Source organism: Schistocerca gregaria, unplaced genomic scaffold (genome assembly GCF_023897955.1).
Source record: "Schistocerca gregaria isolate iqSchGreg1 unplaced genomic scaffold, iqSchGreg1.2 ptg000578l, whole genome shotgun sequence".
Lineage (NCBI taxonomy): Eukaryota > Metazoa > Arthropoda > Insecta > Orthoptera > Acrididae > Schistocerca > Schistocerca gregaria.
The window spans coordinates 157,501-165,000 of NW_026061969.1; the positions used below are offsets into that span (position 1 = coordinate 157,501).

At 55.4% G+C, this 7,500-nt stretch overlaps 2 non-coding genes and 1 pseudogene across 2 annotated transcripts; all 3 read left to right on the forward strand.

The window, feature by feature from the left end:
* Window positions 1-3,083: 3,083 nt before the first annotated feature.
* On the forward strand, window positions 3,084-4,982 carry LOC126315907 (small subunit ribosomal RNA). Its single transcript, XR_007556011.1, has one exon. It is a non-coding gene; the product is annotated as a small subunit ribosomal RNA (ribosomal RNA).
* Window positions 4,983-5,350: 368 nt separating this feature from the next.
* On the forward strand, window positions 5,351-5,505 carry LOC126315873 (5.8S ribosomal RNA). Its single transcript, XR_007555981.1, has one exon. It is a non-coding gene; the product is annotated as a 5.8S ribosomal RNA (ribosomal RNA).
* Window positions 5,506-5,693: 188 nt separating this feature from the next.
* LOC126315862 (large subunit ribosomal RNA) overlaps window positions 5,694-7,500 on the forward strand; it is a 4,815-nt pseudogene continuing 3,008 nt past the window's right edge.

Below are 7,500 nucleotides of genomic sequence, written 5' to 3' on the forward strand. Positions count from 1 at the left end.
AAAATTGCAGAAGTGAGAGACACAGACCCGCCAGCCTCTTGCTACAAGCATCGAACCGACGTGACGTATCTGACGGTGACTCAGGCATCCGCGTACTGCCACCACTATCCACCCCCCCCCCCTCTCTGCCCCCTTCCCACACAATACCAAATTTAACCAACTTTATCGCTTAACCTAACTGTGGTTTTACCAGATTATCGCTTAACCTAACTGTGGTTTTACCAGATTATCGCTTAACCTAACTGTGGCTGTACCAGATTATCGCTTAACCTAACTGTGGCTGTACCAGATTATCGCTTAACCTAACTGTGGCTGTACCAGATTATCGCTTAACCTAACTGTGGCTGTACCAGATTATCGCTTAACCTAACTGTGGCTGTACCAGATTATCGCTTAACCTAACTGTGGCTGTACCAGATTATCGCTTAACCTAACTGTGGCTGTACCAGATTATCGCTTAACCTAACTGTGGTTGTACCAGATTATCCCTTAACCTAACTCAATTTGTCCCTTAACCTAACTCAATTTGTCCCTTAACCTAACTCAATTTGTCCCTTAACCTAACTCAATTTGTCCCTTAACCTAACTCAATTTGTCCCTTAACCTAACTCAATTTGTCCCTTAACCTAACTCAATTTGTCCCTTAACCTAACTCAATTTGTCCCTTAACCTAACTCAATTTGTCCCTTAACCTAACTCAATTTGTCCCTTAACCTAACTCAATTTGTCCCTTAACCTAACTCAATTTGTCCCTTAACCTAACCCACGTTGTCCCTTAACCTAACTCAATTTGTCCCTTAACCTAACTCAATTTGTCCCTTAACCTAACTCAATTTGTCCCTTAACCTAACTCAATTTGTCCCTTAACCTAACTCAATTTGTCCCTTAACCTAACTCAATTTGTCCCTTAACCTAACTCAATTTGTCCCTTAACCTAACCCACGTTGTCCCTTAACCTAACCCACGTTGTCCCTTAACCTAACCCACGTTGTCCCTTAACCTAACCCACGTTGTCCCTTAACCTAACCCACGTTGTCCCTTAACCTAACCCACGTTGTCCCTTAACCTAACCCACGTTGTCCCTTAACCTAACCCACGTTGTCCCTTAACCTAACCCACGTTGTCCCTTAACCTAACCCACGTTGTCCCTTAACCTAACCCACGTTGTCCCTTAACCTAACCCACGTTGTCCCTTAACCTAACCCACGTTGTCCCTTAACCTAACCCACGTTGTCCCTTAACCTAACCCACGTTGTCCCTTAACCTAACCCACGTTGTCCCTTTGCCTAACATAGTTCACTGCTCGGAATCTCTGGTGTCGTTGTTATCCTCATGTAGATGTCTTGCGAGTGTTGCTTACTTTCCACATATTCCCGCTATCCACTGTCAATACACACGCGAGACAGATTATCGCCCCCCCCCCCTCTGCCCCTCTCTTTGTGTCTCCGTCCTCTCAAGCTGGTCGGTCTGGCGTTTGAGTGTTAAATGAGCCTCGCAGCTGTTCAGTTGCGTTCAGATGTCGACGCCCTCAGTGTACGTCGTGGTATGGTCTGTGTCCATTGTCCGCTGATGTCGTACGCGTAACCCACACGCTGTACCGATCATCGGTAGTTACGTACAGAGTGAAGTAGTGTGATACGTGTGACCGTACGCTGGCTGTGCCCAACGGTGTCGAATCTCAATTTCCATATGTTGTGCTCGATGCTACTTGTCTCGTCTCCCAATAACAGCTAGGTTGCACTGTGGTACGCCGTAGAGGCGTGTGGGAGGAACGTACGAACGCATTGTATGTCACCCTGGGTCGCTGGGGGTGGTGGTGCGGTGAGTCAGGTCAGGTCAGCGTGAGCCGTGTGATGTAGTGACGCGTGTATTCCGACTTTGTCGTATTGCCTCACACAAAGTGCTACCCTGGTGGACCGCGTTCCATATCTGGGACATGCCGCAGATGCCGGTTGACAGTGGATCGCGGAAGGGACATCGCATACGTGCGCGGGCCACCTTCCACGTGTTCTCTTCTGCACATGTCGCAGTGTGTATGTGGTCTGATGTAGCGTGTCGTGACACATGACATCCTGGCATGCAAGAATTGTTGAATTCGCAAATGTAGGTGGACATCTACGTTTACTGCCCAAGATACGCAAATGAACTGGAAATCCGTTGTTGAGCGGTTGTTCACGCTGGAGGTGAATCTGTGATGGCGACGATCGGTACAGCTATTAACCGGTTGTTTCAGCGGTACCCGCCACATCCACACACGTGACTAGGCCCATGTGGGTATGAAGCGATACGCGGCGGTGGCTTGGTGGGACTGTTCCCGGCCGGTGAAGGGGGGCCGCCCGGCGTGTTGGCCGCGCGCTGCGTGGGCGCACGCGCAACAGGCGGCTGGTGGGGGGCGCCGAGTGGCAGGAGCGCCAGCCGACGGGCTCGGCAGGCGGCGCAGCTACGCTGCGGCGCACCCTGCACGCGGCGCCTGGCGGCCAAAGTTGGTTCAGCCGAGCCCGGTGCGAAGCGCGGTGGACATCTGCAGTGTGCTGGTCTGATTGAGGACTGTGTGCGTTGAGGATGCGCCGCCGCCTGGCACTCGGCGCCGCGACGCCGTCTGCTGCTCGGTCGCCCCAGCGGTTCTCGCAGGTGGTTTGTATCGCAGTTGTGCGGACGTGTTGGCGCGTGCGCTGTGCTGGGAGAGTTCGCTTCTGCACCCAAGTGGGGCTTTGCCCTTGTGTGGCGCTGGCGTTGGAGCTGCCGGTCACCATAGGTGGCGCGTGTTGTCTCCCGCCGGCAATGCCACGACAGCACGCTCCCCGGGCCTCTGTCGGCAGCGGCAAGCTCAGTTGGGAGCAAGGGTGTTCGCACTAAAACCGTCTACTCGCCTAACTCCGGGCGATTGCGCCTCTCTCGAAACCGACCAAGTACCTAGGACGGCGCTGCGCGCCGCCGGGACCTGAGAGGGTTTCGAGGTGTATCGTGCAGGGGAGCTCGGCCTCCTCCTGTTTGCAGAATAATTGAGCGGACGCTTGCGTGTTCGCGCGGGCCCCCGGGACACACTCCCGGGCGGCCGGCTGCTCAGCTCTAGTTGACGCAGCTCCCTGGTTGATCCTGCCAGTAGTCATATGCTTGTCTCAAAGATTAAGCCATGCATGTCTCAGTACAAGCCGCATTAAGGTGAAACCGCGAATGGCTCATTAAGTCAGTTATGGTTCCTTAGATCGTACCCACGTTACTTGGATAACTGTGGTAATTCTAGAGCTAATACATGCAAACAGAGTCCCGACCAGAGATGGAAGGGACGCTTTTATTAGATCAAAACCAATCGGATTGGCTTGTCTGGTCCGTTTGCCTTGGTGACTCTGAATAACTTTGGGCTGATCGCACGGTCCTCGTACCGGCGACGCATCTTTCAAATGTCTGCCTTATCAACTGTCGATGGTAGGTTCTGCGCCTACCATGGTTGTAACGGGTAACGGGGGAATCAGGGTTCGATTCCGGAGAGGGAGCCTGAGAAACGGCTACCACATCCAAGGAAGGCAGCAGGCGCGCAAATTACCCACTCCCGGCTCGGGGAGGTAGTGACGAAAAATAACGATACGGGACTCATCCGAGGCCCCGTAATCGGAATGAGTACACTTTAAATCCTTTAACGAGTATCTATTGGAGGGCAAGTCTGGTGCCAGCAGCCGCGGTAATTCCAGCTCCAATAGCGTATATTAAAGTTCGTTGCGGTTAAAAAGCTCGTAGTTGGATTTGTGTCCCACGCTGTTGGTTCACCGCCCGTCGGTGTTTAACTGGCATGTATCGTGGGGACGTCCTGCCGGTGGGGCGAGCCGAAGGGGTGCTTTCGCGTCCCGAGGCGGACCCCGTTTAAATCCTACCAGGGTGCTCTTTGTTGAGTGTCTCGGTGGGCCGGCACGTTTACTTTGAACAAATTAGAGTGCTTAAAGCAGGCAAGCCCGCCTGAATACTGTGTGCATGGAATAATGGAATAGGACCCTCGGTTCTATTTTGTTGGTTTTCGGAACCCGAGGTAATGATTAATAGGGACAGGCGGGGGCATTCGTATTGCGACGTTAGAGGTGAAATTCTTGGATCGTCGCAAGACGAACAGAAGCGAAAGCATTTGCCAAGTATGTTTTCATTAATCAAGAACGAAAGTTAGAGGTTCGAAGGCGATCAGATACCGCCCTAGTTCTAACCATAAACGATGCCAGCCAGCGATCCGCCGCAGTTCCTCCGATGACTCGGCGGGCAGCCTCCGGGAAACCAAAGCTTTTGGGTTCCGGGGGAAGTATGGTTGCAAAGCTGAAACTTAAAGGAATTGACGGAAGGGCACCACCAGGAGTGGAGCCTGCGGCTTAATTTGACTCAACACGGGAAACCTCACCAGGCCCGGACACCGGAAGGATTGACAGATTGATAGCTCTTTCTTGATTCGGTGGGTGGTGGTGCATGGCCGTTCTTAGTTGGTGGAGCGATTTGTCTGGTTAATTCCGATAACGAACGAGACTCTAGCCTGCTAACTAGTCGCGTGACATCCTTCGTGCTGTCAGCGATTACTTTTCTTCTTAGAGGGACAGGCGGCTTCTAGCCGCACGAGATTGGAGCAATAACAGGTCTGTGATGCCCTTAGATGTTCTGGGCCGCACGCGCGCTACACTGAAGGAATCAGCGTGTCTTCCTAGGCCGAAAGGTCGGGGTAACCCGCTGAACCTCCTTCGTGCTAGGGATTGGGGCTTGCAATTGTTCCCCATGAACGAGGAATTCCCAGTAAGCGCGAGTCATAAGCTCGCGTTGATTACGTCCCCTGCCCTTTGTACACACCGCCCGTCGCTACTACCGATTGAATGATTTAGTGAGGTCTTCGGACTGGTACGCGGCATCGACTCTGTCGTTGCCGATGCTACCGGAAAGATGACCAAACTTGATCATTTAGAGGAAGTAAAAGTCGTAACAAGGTTTCCGTAGGTGAACCTGCGGAAGGATCATTACCGACTAGACTGCATGTCTTTCGATGTGCGTGTCGTGTCGTGTCGCGCAACACGCTACCTGTACGGCAGTGGCCGTGCGCCGCGTGCGGAACCACGCGTGCCTCTCAAAACTAGCGGAAGTGTTGTTGTTGTGTGGTACGAGCGCTGAAGCTCTGGAGCGGCTGGCCTGCGGTACCTGGCGCCTGGCGCCGGTTTTGAATGACGTTCGCCCGAGTGCCTGTCCGCTCCGGTGTGGAGCCGTACGACGCCCATCGGCTGTGAGGCCGTTGGACACAAAAAAAAATAGTGGAACAGGGGCCGTCAGACGCCTCAGTCCCGCAAATGCTACTGTCTTGAAAGAGACAGTGGGAGACTGAAAAGGAAAAGATCACCCAGGACGGTGGATCACTCGGCTCGTGGGTCGATGAAGAACGCAGCAAATTGCGCGTCGACATGTGAACTGCAGGACACATGAACATCGACGTTTCGAACGCACATTGCGGTCCATGGATTCCGTTCCCGGGCCACGTCTGGCTGAGGGTCGGCTACGTATACTGAAGCGCGCGGCGTTTGTCCCGCTTCGGAGACGTGGGAGTGTCGTGGTCGCCTGTGTGGCCGGCCGCGTCTCCTTAAACGTGCGATGCGCGCCCGTCGCCTGGCGGTTCGCATACCGGTACTTTCTCGGTAGCGTGCACAGCCGGCTGGCGGTGTGGCGTGCGACACCTCGTACAACGACCTCAGAGCAGGCGAGACTACCCGCTGAATTTAAGCATATTACTAAGCGGAGGAAAAGAAACTAACAAGGATTCCCCCAGTAGCGGCGAGCGAACAGGGAAGAGTCCAGCACCGAACCCCGCAGGCTGCCGCCTGTCGTGGCATGTGGTGTTTGGGAGGGTCCACTACCCCGACGCCTCGCGCCGAGCCCAAGTCCAACTTGAATGAGGCCACGGCCCGTAGAGGGTGCCAGGCCCGTAGCGGCCGGTGCGAGCGTCGGCGGGACCTCTCCTTCGAGTCGGGTTGCTTGAGAGTGCAGCTCCAAGTGGGTGGTAAACTCCATCTGAGACTAAATATGACCACGAGACCGATAGCGAACAAGTACCGTGAGGGGAAAGTTGAAAAGAACTTTGAAGAGAGAGTTCAAAAGTACGTGAAACCGTTCTGGGGTAAACGTGAGAAGTCCGAAAGGTCGAACGGGTGAGATTCACGCCCATCCGGCCACTGGCCCCCGCCCTCGGCAGATGGGGCCGGCCGCCCGCGCGGAGCAATCCGCGGCGGGGTCGTGTCCGGTTGCCTTTCCACTCGCTGCGGGGTGGGGCCGTTCCGGTGTGCGGTGGGCCGCACTTCTCCCCTAGTAGGACGTCGCGACACGCTGGGTGCCGGCCTACGGCCCGGGTGCGCAGCCTGTCCTTCCGCGGGCCTCGGTTCGCGTCTGTTGGGCAGAGCCCCGGTGTCCTGGCTGGCTGCTCGGCGGTATATCTGGAGGAGTCGATTCGCCCCTTTGGGCGCTCGGGCTCCCGGCAAGCGCGCGCGGTTCTTCCCGGATGACGGGACCTACCTGGCCCGGCCCCGGACCCGCGCCGCTGTTGGCTCGGGATGCTCTCGGGCGGAATAATCGCTCCCGTCAGCGGCGCTTCAGCTTTGGACAATTTCACGACCCGTCTTGAAACACGGACCAAGGAGTCTAACATGTGCGCGAGTCATTGGGCTGTACGAAACCTAAAGGCGTAATGAAAGTGAAGGTCTCGCCTTGCGCGGGCCGAGGGAGGATGGGGCTTCCCCGCCCTTCACGGGGCGGCGGGCCTCCGCACTCCCGGGGCGTCTCGTCCTCATTGCGAGGTGAGGCGCACCTAGAGCGTACACGTTGGGACCCGAAAGATGGTGAACTATGCCTGGCCAGGACGAAGTCAGGGGAAACCCTGATGGAGGTCCGTAGCGATTCTGACGTGCAAATCGATCGTCGGGAGCTGGGTATAGGGGCGAAAGACTAATCGAACCATCTAGTAGCTGGTTCCCTCCGAAGTTTCCCTCAGGATAGCTGGTGCTCGTACGAGTCTCATCCGGTTAAAGCGAATGATTAGAGGCCTTGGGGGCCGAAACGACCTCAACCTATTCTCAAACTTTAAATGGGTGAGATCTCCGGCTTGCTTGATATGCTGAAGCCGCGAGCAAACGACTCGGGATCGGGAGTGCCAAGTGGGCCACTTTTGGTAAGCAGAACTGGCGCTGTGGGATGAACCAAACGCCGAGTTAAGGCGCCCGAATCGACGCTCATGGGAAACCATGAAAGGCGTTGGTTGCTTAAGACAGCAGGACGGTGGCCATGGAAGTCGGAATCCGCTAAGGAGTGTGTAACAACTCACCTGCCGAAGCAACTAGCCCTGAAAATGGATGGCGCTGAAGCGTCGTGCCTATACTCGGCCGTCAGTCTGGCAGTCATGGCCGGTCCTCGCGGCCGGCCGCGAAGCCCTGACGAGTAGGAGGGTCGCGGCGGTGGGCGCAGAAGGGTCTGGGCGTGAGCCTGCCTGGAGCCGCCGTCGGT